General features: G+C 39.8%; 1 protein-coding gene across 1 annotated transcript in view; it reads right to left on the bottom strand.

Annotated features, from left to right (window-relative positions):
• stx8 (syntaxin 8) overlaps positions 1 to 15686 on the bottom strand; it is a 40756-nt gene that overhangs the window by 9160 nt on the left and 15910 nt on the right. The gene's annotated exons all lie outside the window — the stretch shown is intronic.

A 15686-nucleotide genomic window follows, 5' to 3' on the forward strand; every position in this document is an offset into this window, starting at 1 on the left:
TGATAGGTTGTGCAAGACATTACATCAGAGCAGTCAACAGCTTCAAAAGACAGAGGCTGCTAACACACAGACCTGACTGGCGGTGGTGACGGAGGTGTGGGTGGTGTGTGTGAAAGCAATCTTTGCACTTTCAAATGGTTTCACGACTTCCTGAATCCATTCTGGATTTAATCAAACCCTTATTGTTCATAAGTATTAAAGACGTAAGCCCAGGCTTCAGGGAGAATAGCCGGGCGTCCGAAAGAAGAGTGTGTGTGCGTGTCTGGCTCTGTGGCGAGGTTCCTTCAGTAGGAGTTCCTGACTTGAAGGTCGTCCAGATGGAAGTCTATGTGATTTGTTACAGCTAACCACTGTGTTGACATGTTATCTCCTGACGTCTGACCCAACAACAAAAACAGATAACTGCTGAAATATCTCCAAATTCTTGTTGTTGATTTGTTATGTTTAGGCATTAAAATGTGATACTGCTTCAAGACAATATCAAGTTGGAGTTGTGGTTTTGAGTCAAAGAACAATCATCAGTTGCAAATGCAACTCGTGACTAACTCACAGTAAAAGCAACACAACAAAATTAACAGCCAACATCTCATGACATTGTAAAGGCCAGAATGACACAATGCACTGAATAAATAGAGAAATATTTGAGCGATATCATTCAAAAAATATCTCATTACTCTTGTTACAGAGAGATTTATTACACTACAAAACTCAACTTGGCCATTTTATCTTAAACACGTGTATTTGGAGATCTAGATTAGTGGCCTGTTCTGTATTTCTACTTGAGCAGTGATGATTTGTCCTGTCCTGCAGCCTTCCGAATTGAAAAAGATAAAACAAAAAGAAGCGGGTGAACAATAAAGAGGCCTGTGAAACAGAAACCAAGGACGAAACAAGGAAAAAAAAAAAGTTCTTCACAGACTTGAATCAGCCTCTGATGAATGGACATTTTACAGGAGTGGGAAGCTAGACTCATCCACAACCCACAGCTCAGTGCCAAGTCAAACAGACAGTCTTTTATTGCAGCTGCAGCTATGTGGTAAAATAGTACTGTCAGTATGATCTAAGCCTTTGTCATTCTCAAAAAAACTGGGCTATGTGACTGAATTCCCACAGGTGAGTGCTCAAGGTCATCTGCAGCATTTATCTTTGTGAGCACAACTGTCTTTAACTCGAGCTGCCTTTAAACTGGATTGGTGAAAAAAAACATTTTTCCTCAAATAGGAGCCATCACTGCTTGACAGGAGGGTCTGTTTCGGCTGACATCAGATGATTAAGCTGCACGAATAATTTGAGAGAGGAAAGTTAAGCATGTCAGCTTGGAGGGCCAGAGTGTGAAGGGGCAAGGACGAGGAGATGGGAGACGTGAGAGCGTCGTATGTACAACGTCCCCGGAGACTCCCACATCATCATCTGAGCATCAGGCAACAATTTAGAAGGAAGAAACTCTTCCTTTAATGGCAGGGAGGGGGTGTAGACACCGAACCATTTGTGCCGCATGCCACTCCAACTAGTCATAAAGGATGTTTTTGGTTTGCCGGGTGCCAAGTTTCTTGATTCAGTCCTGGCCCAGCAATAACATCTGAATTCACTGATGGATTCTCAGCCATGTCAAGACATAGCAGCACATGACCCGTAACTACAGCAATGAAAATCTGAATTAAATTTTCAGAATGGTAGCCCAACATGGTACCGGCTTTTCTTGTGCATAGTCCTTCAATTCACCCTGTTATTAAGTCATGTTTCTAACAACATAATTCTCAATTTCCTTTTGTAACTTCCATGACAGCTGCTGGCCCTGGCTCGGATCTACCAGAACACAAAGAAGGGCCTATTTCAGGCAAGGATTGTTTGTTTAAAATGCTATTACACTGGATAAACATCCAAAGCCACAGAGTGGTAGAGCATGGCGCACAAACACATATACACATAAACACAATTTTTCCACTGCCAGTTGCTTTAAGTTGCATCCATTTATGTTTATTTGCCCTGTATAGCAGAACAAAAACGTGTGCCTTCCCTCTGACTGTACTTTACATTATTCTGAAATCAGCATTAAGCTTTGGCACTACATGTTGCTAAATGTTTGCATTTAATACCAGTAACACATCCCAAAAACTATGCAGCTTATTAAGGACATTCCTCTCAGGATGTAAAACACACTGTCAGGAATGTGACTGCATTTCCCTGTAATGAACAAGTAAAATGCTATGCACTACAGACAAGATGTTCAAATATGTAACATCATTAACAAACCCACAAACAAAAATTAAATGCCATAAAATGACTGCTTCAGTACCTATTATCTCCAAGTCTTAAATGTAAATGAGCAACAACTTTATGGAGTGTAAAGATGTGTTCAGGATTTTAAGAAAGAAGCTCTCAAGTCTGCTCAGCGCTCTGTCTGTACTGTGGACAGCGACTACATATATATCTGGAAGAGCTTGGCTATGCCTTTTCAAAATTATGTCTGCAAAATTATGTCCAACACAAAGCCATTAGCAAGCCTTCTTTGGGATCATGGACTCGTTACCATAGTCTCTGCTGTGCTCTTTTCACAACAGAAAAGAAAAACCTAATTAAAATTGTTGAGTGGTTTTGTGAAAGGAAATTGTGAAAGCAGGAATAATTATTTGTCAACCAAGAGGCAGAGCTATCAATACAATGACTGGCAACACTTCAGCAGCTCAGGAGGTCAGAAGTCTAATACAAATTCAGCTGAAACGCAAATAAGACCTATCACAACTATTGTCCTTCTGTCCATAAATGCTACTGGTATCACTTTCCATATAGTTTCCAGAAGAAACTGTCTGCCTTTTGAAATCAGTGAGACATTCAGCGATACTTAAAGACAGTTGGTGCTGTTGCTAATAATTGGGCTTAGAATATAGATTCAACATAGACTGACTGCCATTTTCATATGAGCAGAGGTTCAAAATGGAAGACACATTTTTTTTAAAGAAGATAGTGTAATACCTCAGTTATTAACCTAATTGATACATAAGGTACATAAAAAAGGATACTGTTTTTTTTTTTTCAAAATTAACAACCTATAAACAATGCAGGTATATAAAAAAACAAACTAAACACACAATAATTATTTAATTATTAATTATTATTTAATTATTTTGCAGTCTTGCAGTCAGAGACTATAAGATAACCATTTTTGTTTTCTGGTTTTTTTTTTGTAGCTTCGGTATTTTCAGTACTTTCAACTGTGGATTTTCTATTATTGTATTGATTTTGTTAGAATACGTGGTATCAAAGTACTTTTGATCATCTTACTTTAACAGTTTTACATTGATTCTCTGCTACACACTCAGTCAACTTTCAGTAGGCCAGCAAAAAGCAATAAACACAGAGAAAAGTACCCATGTAAATAATATTGTAAATGTAAGAATCTATGACTGTTCTGTAGAATACTAAAGTAGCAGATGCTGCCAGAGCACGAGCCTGTGCTAACTTAGAGGTAAATACAGAAATACCAGATCTCTATTCTGTTTCTCCGCTACCAACAGGGGCTGTTATTCATAGAAAATAAAGCAATGTACGTAAAACCTGGTCCTTCTGCGTAGAAGCACGAGGACCCTGGAGCACACACACCAATAGGAGACAGATGTTGCTCTCAAATGAAGTCACCTACTCCCTCATGCTGCTGAATCTCTGCGCAATCTCAACGCCATTTCATCTCTGTTCCAATACTTTGCAGCTTTTATATAAACAGCCTCTCTCGCTGTGGCCATCCTGCTCTCTGTGGGCTAACTAGTTAACAGGTCTGATGTCAGCATCATCTGGAACCACGACACCTACTATCCACAGGGCTAACTGCTGCTTGTCTGGGTTAAGTTATTATTATATGGCCAAGGCACAGACTGGAAGAAAGCACTTTAAGGCCACTGAATGGGTTTTTTTTCTTAAGTATCAATAGTCCAGGGTGTACACATAGAGATGCAGCATTCCTTCTTAATTTCTGGGTGTTTACAACACACCCACCCACCTGGATTCAAGGTGTCACACAAACACAATCTCCCCTTAGCTCAGCTCTTGCAACGAGCTGTAATCTTTTTGAAAAGACCGTCACTCAGTTACAACTAGTCCAGATAGCTAGAGACAGAGATAAGAAAGAAGGCTCTACAATGTTTCCATGTCATTCTGATCGAGCTTCTTCATACTGGCTATAAATTCAGATCTACTATTGAATCAAGAACATTTTCACCTTTGTCCCGATCCAGTGCAATGTATGCATTGCCGCTGACATGGTGCCAGTCCGCCTGCTCATATCATGCTTCATCTTTGATTCAAGATACTTGAACACTTTCACATGTGGCAGCAACTCACTTCTATTGCAAATGGAATAGTTAGCTGTTTTCCTGAGAGTACCATGGCCTGAGCTGACCACCTGAACTCCCTCACAGGTGATCACCTTCTCCCATCCACCCAGTTTCTTCTTCAGAACACATAATGATGATAACCCACTTCATTCAGCAATTGGCAAGTGTCAGACAAGGATAACAAAAACAAAAAAATGTCAGGCCAAATATGATATCACATGCAGGAGCAAGGTGAGAAAGTTTGGAGACTCTCTCTGTTTTAATTATTCAATTCCTGTCTCCCAGATCCATATCTGCCTCAAGCCTTGGAATGGCTGACTCATCTCACATAGGTTATAGCAGTGGTAGTGGTGGTTTTGGTTTGTGTGTATGTGTGTGTGTGCATGTGGTGGAAGTACTGCCATAAACAGTGACACCCCAGCATGCCTCCAGGATGTGCTATATTAACTCTGTGTGTTATTGTAGGGTTCATTCCCAGAGTGGGCACAGCACATAGAGAAAGCGCTTGTTTTCTCTCAACAATTTAAACGCAATCTGACTCAGTGGGGCTAATTCTGTTGTGCTTATACAGGAGATGATTTCTCCTGAGGATGTGGAGAAAGAGGGAAGTAAAGACAGTCGCTCAACTCTCCTATTGTACCCCCTGTTACAGCGCAGGGGGGTCTTACCACAACTGTTACCAATTGGCGCTAGTGTGACTGACTGTGTATAGAGGGCAGTGCTTTGTTGCCAACCAAAACACACATATCTCTGGATGTAACTGGAACTTCACTTGGCACACATAGAGGCACTCAGCGTGATGATACAACTCAGGGTAATTATGGTATTTACAAGAAGTTGCACAGGCTTGGAAGAGTTTCTTTCAACGTCTTTCATTTTTTTCTGCTCTCGGTAAACAAACTCAACCCGAGGGTTTGTGGAGAGTGAGGATTGGGGGAGTTTCACTAGAAACCTCAGAGTTTTACCAGTGTTTAAACTGAGTGCAAAACCCAACAAATCATTTGAATGAATGCCAAACATGAACAGAAATGGAGAGGGAAAAAAGAAAAGTGCAATGTCTGTCTATAGAAGATGTGCCTCTGTATGGAAATAATCTTAACAATGTGTTTGGCCAAACTGACATGTCAGAAGCCAGGACACATAAACAGAGCCACTTTCTTTTCCTAACAATCTCCTAGTATAACAATGGAATTGTCAGTTTATTTATAATGGGCTCCTATTATGGTATAAATATGGTGATGGATAGTCAATTGCTTGATTTGTGCTGCAAACAGGGATGTTCCTAATGGTTAAATATGTATAAGTATAAGTGTATAAGTATGAACTCAGACTAGTCAACTAGTCTTAAAGTAAGAAAACACTCAGAAAAACATCACAACTCAGCACAATTTAATCTATAAGGTTAAACTTTGTCCAAAAACAATAATAAAAAAAAACAAGAGCCCTTAACAGCCAGCTGAACCTGTGAATCACATTCTTCAGTGACAGCTTAGATGCGACAGTTATAGCAAGCATGCATTAAGATATCTTACAATCTACAATGTAATTGTGTCTTTCTGACCAAATGTGTGTACACATACTGGTAAGGTGTGTGAGGGCATCACCAACCATACACACATTTCACCCTTCCAACATCTGGCCTTCTGAAGTGCCGGCCACATGTGTAGAGATTAGTCTCACTGCTGGACATTATCGGCCCCCCCTGGCCCCAATGAATCTCCAAGTTCCTCCAAATAGACTGACAGGGTCCCCCGGTCAGCATGTTGGGGTAAGGTATCCTTTGTTGCACCATTAAACAGCTTCTTTCTCTAGGATAGCTGAGTGATGATATATGTCTTTCTTTATGCTGCTTATGATATGACCACACATGCCAATAATCAAAATAGCATATTGTTTATCCATATTGTGGGGCATCATGCTCCTTCAATGAAAACTTCATTCTTTGTCAACCTTGGAATAAATCTAACTTTACTACTCTAGCAGGAGAAGAGTAGCCTTCAACCTCTGAATATTAATTTTGAAAATCATTGATACTGAACTTGAAGACGACTTTAAGGAGTGTAAACATTAAAAAAAGCTGGAGCAACAATGACCAAGACCTTGAGTATCATTACATACTATGTGGCTTTTCCAGGCTTAATCCTAACCATTTGTGAAACTGAAACCGGCTGTGTGTCCATGGACAGTTTCACCTCCCTAACCCTGCTGCGTTTACCCCCCAGATCCATCATCGTACATGATGGCCACAAGAAGGTATGACGAGCTGATGAATGAATTTCTCAAACTTGAAGCTCCGTTTGAGAGAACACACTTCAAAGAGAGGAACATAAATTGAGAAAAATCTCCACACTAGTTCAGTTTTCAGCACGTACAGACCACTGGGTTTATACTCCCTAGACTGCAAAGACAGGGTTCGTGTGAATTATGGGAATGCCAAATGTCTACCAAAGTTCCATACACACATAAACACATGCATGCAGATCCAACATCTGATTTATTGGTTTTGCTGGTTAATCGGCAGTAATAGGACATTTTACCAACTAATGTCGGTACTTTTAGCATTACCTTTAAAACTGATCATTATTGTTACATTACTGGCAGAGGCACGAATGAAAATTAAGAATAGGGATATGCAACTCAACAGCCTGAAGTTTGGGTGAGCTAGGGAAGTCCACTTTGAGGTTGTACAGTAACGTGTCAACAACTTTCCCATGCAATAAGTTCGCAAGCAGCATTCCAGCATGAAGCAGAGGATAAAGAAACAAAACTTGTGTCCATTGTACCATTCTCTGTTGCAACATTCATAAGTCCTCCTCTCTTAATATCTTGATTAAATGTCAACTGGAGTCTGTTTTATTCCACCAGCACACCAAAAGAGTCATTAGCCTTAGCTGGTAGCACGAGCAATCAATACAGAGAAGGGAAAAAACACATGCTGTCGTAGCACAGCCAGTTTGATCAAAATTCCAGGAAAATCTCAAAACTAAAAACTTTTTCTTGCTACAAACTATTATTATTGTATCGGCCTTTAAAAATCCACTATTGGTCGAACTCCAATGCAGACAAATTATTGCTATAAATAGCACAAAAACCAATGAATTCAAAAATTCCTGGGAACTTTTGCGACACAGAGGCTAAGCAGCATTTCCTACAAATTTCAACATGTTACCAGGCTGATTACGCATGCCATGGTGATAACATCTCAATTGTTCTTTCAACCTGACACGATGCTTGTACATATTCTATCACTTTACATATCTACTAGCTACCTATGTTCACTTGTTCATTTATTTCAATATTCCTTCTATGTGCCCGTCTGATGATGCGCCAACGCATCACTGGGCTCAGACAGGATCATCTAATCTATTCTTGAACAGAGGAAATCTGGGCCTTTTCAGGAGCACTGCATGACAAGAATACCACTCAAGCTTTTTGAAACAACCTGGGTAGCTTGAGTCTGCCAAGGCTGGAAATGAATAGCCCTGTGCAAGTAACTCATGCTGTCATCTTATGATACCGACTGAATAAAAAGGAAACCTCAAAAGCAGGATAAGAAGTCATCAAGACTGCTGGACATGTGCAGACCATAATAGGCTTTAATAATTACGAATTTGGTTCAGTTCAAGAGACCCAGAAACCACTGATATAACGCACACAATGAAGATCAAACCATGTCATCAACAGATAAATAAAAACAACAAAGAGTAATCGTAATTAAGAACTTCTGTCACTTTATCCACTTCTCAGACAGAATGCAACTGTATCTGTGTGGGGCTGTCAGATTCCCCAGCATAACTCATCCCTAATGGCCAGGCATCACTGAAGAGTGACTGCAGTGAACTCGAACTGAAGTTCGAAGCGTATTACATACAATTAAGTCGCACATTCATTTTAGGATTAATGGAAACAAGGATTTAAACATATAAAAACATAGCACAGAGACCAACAGCAGAGGGGAAGTCTGATTATAACCAGGCTTTCCGCCATCACCCCTCTTATGGCCAGGTGCCACCGAACAATGTGTGTGTGATGAGCATGAGGGTGCCAGCAGCAGCAACAGCAGCAGCAGCATGATGCAGGGACCACCCTGTCACTGGCAAGGCACCTTCAAACCAGCTGCTGTTACACTTCATCACTACCATCACACTTCATTAGCAAGGACACCCAGGAGGGGGGTGACACACAGATAGGCTACAAGCTAATATAAAAAAAATGAAAGAAAAAAAGGTTGATTTGATGAGATTCATATTGTAGGACATGAGAACAATCAAATGATTAATGGATTCTGGAACAGTTACCAATTTATCTACTGCACTATCTGGTTACTGGGCTGCCATTAAGCCATAACACAACACAAAGTACACAAAAAGTCATTTTAGTCATTTGTTTGATAGGAAAAGATAATTTTAAAACAATTCATTTCATCACTGTGTGAGTGGTTATTTGTTTGCAAATGCACATTATAGTGTAGTATTTACAATGTATTATACCTTGAACAGGGATTTCCTTAAACAACCAGAAGATTTCCACCACTATAATAAATGCACAGCTGAACAACTGGAATACATTAAATCTAGTAAACTTAATGATTATATATTAAGACAATGACAAGCTGTGGGTTATTTAGGGGTTGCATGGTTTTGATCAACTACAAGATATCTTAAGTTTGTTGCCTACGGCATTTGGGTAATTTTGTAACGGAAATCAGAAGAGAAAAGATGTCAGTGACAAAATCTTTTTCACCCACACAGTCCACAACGCAGGCTTGGCAGGTTTGGAAGTGGCACAAAAGCCAACGTAGCACACAGTTTGTAATGGTGACCATTACGTTAAATATGCATTGCTCTATAACATTTACTGCTTTTCTATTAAAGATTCTACAGGAGTTTTTCAATAATATTACGTCTTTGAAAAAAGCATTAAAAAGACATGGAGAGAAGAGAGAGGAGAAACAGAACTTCCCACTAACCGAACAACTGTGTTTTAATTGAAATGATCTGAGTCTAATAACTCAACATCCCCCGTGGTGAGCGGAGCTTCCTGGCAATACGCTGGCTGGATTGCCGACTGACTGACTGACTGAGGAGTTATGTAGGGACTTTGATCTCCATGCCAGACTCAGTTTCACTCATAATGCACTCACACGCATGGAGACACTTATGCTCCCATGCACAGACGCTGACACAAACACTATGGTCTATGAGCATCATAAGAGACAGGAACACCCGAACAGGCATGCAAACAGACATAGGCACACACACTTTCTGGATGTGACACGCTTCCGACCAACATTTGGGATCAGTAAGAAACACAGAGTTATATCACAGCTGATAAGAGATGGTTTATTGCCAGAAAGAGAGTTGACGGCCAGCTGTTATTTATCTGCTGGCGAGCAGTGGGAACATGAAACATCACAGAGTTGTTGTTTGGCCTCCGATAAGGTGGGATCAAATCTGGGTTTGTGGCTGTCAGTGGACTTTAGTTTGGATCATGCACTGTTCATAAGAGTCTCATTTAAAACTCTTTCAACGTGATTATTAAGATCAGAGTCCTAATAAGAGGTGCTTCTGATAAAGAAGTCTACCAGCAGGTCGAGAACAATAACATAAAAAAGAGCAGGTGAAGTGAGTTTCTTGAAGCAAACAAATTGCAAGTGTTATGGTGTCTTTGAATATCATCATATTCAGTTACGGAAACACTATGATTTTATGGAGATAACGGAGTGTTGTTTCAGAAGCCTCACAAGACATATGCAACATTTGGAGCTGACAGAAACATGAGATATAACTTTGAGAAAGCGAGAATGAGAATTATTCTCATATTGCAAGTGTGTCAGACAGAAACAGAGTCTGGTGGGAGGTGTGAGGAAGTACATCATTTGGTGATGAAAGAAAAAGGGCTCACAGTCAGGTGCACCATGCACAAGGGGGAGTGGCAGATCATTCTAGACCATTTATCAGAGATGCTGGCAATCCACAGGGCACTGACAATCTCCTTCCCAAAATGCAACAAGGTTAAGGAGAAGAACAGACCTCAGCGCCTCAGGGCAATGCCCCATACCTCTTCAGAGACGGTGCCCACACGAGGATAGACCCCAAAGACAAAGATAAATATAAACCCAAGCCTTAACTGTTAAGTGATTACATATTAATATTACATTGACATAGATCTGTAGTGCTCAATTTGTTTCTCCTTCTGTTAATAACAATAATAATAATAAAAAAATGCCAACAGCACAATCTTTTGAAATTAACAAGGACAAAGGTGACATACCAAGGTGGCACATGAGATGCACATAAGTGCTGAAGATCTTTGTGAGTATGAGTTAGATTTTGGGTAATTTCTCTCTACTTGTGAAGGCTAGAACAAATGTTTGGCCAACAGCGCGGCTAAAACAACTTCCCACGTAGCTTGTGGACAGCTAGGAGTGATGCAGATCACTAAAAATATGACGTAATAAAAACATAGGCTCCACTGTGGGTTACATGCACTAAAAAACATGGCACAATGTACACACAGTTAGACTAAAACCACAAGCATAAGCACAGTTGCACACAAAAATTAGTGTGAACACATGAGTGCAGTCCCAGTAGCTGCACACTCTCTCACACACAGACACAAAGGACCCAATGAACGAAGGACACACAGCAACACTACTGGATGAGTCTCATCATCATGCTGTAGCTCCAAAGTGTGACAGTGCTGCAGCCATTTAAACAGCTGCACCTTCAGTTGTCATGCAATTACCCAGCTCCTCCTGCTGACCAGCAAAAAAGAGAAGGTGCTGATTACTGGAGGAGAGGAAGAAATCTTCTCAGGAATTAAACAAATTAACAAATCCTGTGTGAAATCTCATGACTCCATCTTCATCCGCCCTAAACTTGGATCACTGCACCCCCATAACACATCCATCCCGGGAAGAGAAAACACACAGCCACGAATCATTACAGTTAGTAGGTGTAAACACCGAGAGTATCTGGTGTGTCGCCGCTGCCTCTACTGCCCACTAGTGGGTTGATCTGTGGGTTGCACGAGGGAGAAGAGACGGGGGGTTCTTGATTTTAACACACGGTTCTTCCCATGGTAATTCAGTTTCATGGAAGTCAGTGATCCAAATGCTTAACTAGAGGAAGAGCAACAACTTAGGTTTTCATTTTTCATACCATCACAATCTACGTTCAATATAAAAAGAGATCTCTTTCAGAACATCTATGTATTTTTCTGAATTAAATGAATTGAATTGCCACTGGCACCAAAAAGTAGTCAGAGAACAGAGTACACCTTATTTAGTAGTAATTAAGAAATTGTATGCACCTGTATGGAATGCTTAGATAGTGCAAGTACAGTGTCACAACTATTTAAATAATTATTTTAACTGGTAATTAAATCCCGTATTTGGGCCAACAAAAAGTATTTCGGTAGTGTATAATATAAAAAATAATAAGACGCAACAAATTCAGAATGAACACTCTAAAAGGTTACTGCTGAAGAATTCATATCATGAATGGATATACCGTGCATTGTGTGGTCATTAAAGAGATTGTTACTTTTAGTAGATAACCTTTAAATAAAACCAAAAAGATGTAAACCAAAATATTATGTTAACAAAAACCACATCAGTTTCATGTCTACATGATTCATAAAAGGTTTAATATTTTCTCTACAGCCTGTCTGTAACAAAACAAAGCAGAACAGGAGGCCGGTGTTAAGAACAAAACAGATGAGAATGATTAGATAACAGATCAAAAGCCTTTTTAGAAGCATGTGTTCGTTCGAGCAGCACAGATCTGTGCAGTGCCCATAACACGGACGTCAACATTTTACACCAAAACAAGAGGCCAAAAAAGGGCCCTTTATTTAAATTTTGACGCACACCTAGGTTTGAAAATTGTTAATCTTTTGAGTAGGGGGGATTCTCACCCTTGGTTTGGCACATAGATTGTGTCTGATAACAAACATGCAGGGTTATCAGATAACACATGAAATGGATGGGATATGAAGCATTTCCCACTTGAAAGGTTTTGTTCTAGAAAGGTGACACATTTTTGCAGCACTATTAAAGACTTGTAACAGTTCCTAATGGAACAGACGTGTAGTATTACTTTGAAGGTCAGGTCCTGTCAAATATCTCTCCAGTGCCATAACAACATATATGTATGTTATGTCTGCAGTTACCTTGTGCAAATAACTTACACATTTTACTATCATTCCTTTAATAAATCATCATAAAAAGTTTCAACAGAGCAAACATTTTCACTCCCATCTTCCGTGGTCATAAACGTCTTTAATTAAGTCCCAAATGAGTGAGTTCAATTGGCCAAGTCCATTATTGAGAGAATAACCTCTCTTTGTATCTTACATGACTTTAGTTGTTGCTTCACCTCGCCCTCCTTCCGTCTCGCCCCCTTGCCTCGCCTGTCTTTGCACACTGCATCTGTAAGATTAGCCCACCCTGCTCTGTACCTCACTGTGTATGTGTGCCTCAGTGTGTTCGTGTCTGCGTGCATGTGAGGTCTTGCACTGACGTCTACCTCAAACTCCATCCCATCTCATGCTGGCCAGTGGCCTCCGAGCTCCTCATGCAGATATAAATATGGTCTGTGTGCCAGTCACAACCTGACAACATGTGCTGGACATGTGGTGTAGGCTTTCAGTACAAACACAATGATCTCACACTCAGACAAGGCACTTACACTCTCAAACATACGCACACACAATGAGTGCAGGCTGCTAAAGAACAGATGTATATATGTGCACTTGCGCACACACATAAACACATAAAAATGCCCAACAGATGAAGGTGCAATCTTCCCCCTGTGCTTAAATGGGAACCACGTGCTGGCTTTGGGTTGAGGCAGACTTAGTAAAGTAAGTCCTTCCACTCATTATGTGGGATGACCCATGCTACCCTGAGGCTGAGGGGAACGCGAGGCAGCTCTCCGCTAGTCGGTCCTTTGAACGTGGCCTCCAAACTGGAGCGGTTAGCAATTAAATAAACAGAGGAGGAGATTTGTTCCCGCTGTCACTTGCGTTAGCCAAAAAGAACCTGTCGGGCCAAGCCTGAGTCAGTCTAAGGTACCATTAAATGGCAGGGAATCCTTTGCCCAGAGCCAAAGGAACTGGCAGCTGAAATTGCAGAGCTTCCCAACCACCAATACCACCAACACATACAGCTAATGTGCTTCCCCTGGACAATCTGCCCGCAAGAGCTCTCCAGGGAGAAATTACAGCACAGTATCAACATAAGTTTGCCGTTAAATTGTACACATACCACATGAACTAGGCAATTCATCCCCCCAAAAACACAACTGGCTGGACTGTGCAAGCAAAACACAGTCAAATATAACATCCTCAATTTAAACAGGTAATCCAGTGAGGTAACGCTGAGTGGACTGTGAAATATTCGTATAATTCCTGATAATTCATATTCCTCACAATTTATATATTTCCACATATTCAGTGTTACACTATGATGGTAGAGTCTCAATATGGCTTTAACAAGTGATTCCTAAGAGGACAGCAGTGACAGTACAACAGCCTAAATGAATGCAGTTACAAATGAGCACGTCAGATATTTCTTTTTACATTTCATATGTACAAAAAAATCAGTTTACTATAATGCCAGGGCTGGCCATAAATTTGATGGTGATCTGTACTACCTCACTAGACTGTCCTCCTCCTTTGATCTACGGTAAAACGTAACAAATTACCCAATAAATGTCAATATGACACATTAAAATCACAATTTTAAAAATAAGGCCTTCTTATGCATTTAACATAAAAATATGATTTGTATATTGGAAATATTCTGAACTTGCCCAAACCAAGTGTTTGGTATGATATAGTGACAACGTAAGAAAGTAGGACCAGCGGCTGCAACATTACTGGGTGGTACAGGAACTGAGGCTGATTATAGTCAATTAAAAAAGTTATGTAAGCCCACCTAAACACTATGTTGGGACTAATGGTTTGAAACTGTTATAATAAATCCATCATTCTGTTAAGGACAATATCCATATATAGATATTGCAAAGACAATTTCTTTTGAAAAAAAAAAAATATTCTTACAAAAACATTACAGAGTAGCATAACTATATAAAATAGAGAGAAAAAAAATTCTCTGCTGAAGAGTGGAATTATCTTAAACTATAAATACACCACCTGTTATATGCATATATTAGGTTCTAAATGTACTTGTCAATCTAAAAATTTGAATACTGAAGTGATCCTACTAATTTTATATTGTGTGTGGTTTTTATATTTGCATTTACTTTTTCCTTTATGTCCAAGTTTATGTGATGTTACATTGTCATGAGTTTTATTGTTTACCTGTATTTAATCAATATATATATATATAAATAAAGTGTCTGCCCATACTGACATGTCATGTATCCACCATCTCACTCCCTAATATAAATAAATATGAAATACAAAAATTGTAGAATAATAAGCAAAATAGTACGTAAAATTATTAAATAAGTTAATGAATGTTAACTGTTCATAGACTACCTTAACTTCTAACCCTGATTAAAATAATGTGTCCTGATCCAATCCACTAGCTGATGTTTAAAATGTTTAATAAATCAATATATTAGATGAATGCAATATATAATAACAGATTGTACAGATAGCTATACATGGGTAAGTACTAGCCTCACACTTAAAAATTCTGCATGGCTAAACCTCTTCTAATGTTCACTAAGACAGTATTAGAAAGTCGGATTACTCAAAGACACGGTAATAAGACCAAACCCTACAAAGAACACACACAGCCCAATAAGTGTTAGTTTCCAAGTGTTGTGTCATCCTCTGCTTTAAAGATGGTTGTGGGAAAGAAGCAGTGAAATCATACCTCCCTAGATTTTTTTTTCTTTCCTTATTATGTGTTTTCTGGGAGAATGCACAATTGATAGTTTGTGAAAAAGCGTGCGACTGCCAGCATAGTGGCTGTGCGTGTTGTGGAGGATGGATGGAGTAGGGAGTGGAAGGGAAACAACCTCGCCCAGTTTCTGGACATCTGGATGTGATCCGGGTCTGCAGATGAGCTGAGCAGGACTTACCACACCTCGCACTCCTGTGTCGTACTGAATGTACTGGACCTTTCTAAGTGCCTGTCTGCATTATATAAAGAAGGACTGTGGTGTGTGTGAAGTTAAGACTATAAGATGATTTCAAGGTTTAAAGGGGGTCTCACAAATCTCTCATCTCTGTTGATACGTTTAAAACATAAATTGGGTTGTTACCGTAGAGCTGGCAGTAAAGTAAGCTGCCCACATGCTTTAACATCCTGACAGTCACATGTCGCTGATATCCCAAGACAAAATCATCAAGCAGCAGAGCCTTCCCCTACTGTCTTCT

Source organism: Scatophagus argus, chromosome 2 (genome assembly GCF_020382885.2).
Source record: "Scatophagus argus isolate fScaArg1 chromosome 2, fScaArg1.pri, whole genome shotgun sequence".
Classification (NCBI taxonomy): domain Eukaryota; kingdom Metazoa; phylum Chordata; class Actinopteri; family Scatophagidae; genus Scatophagus; species Scatophagus argus.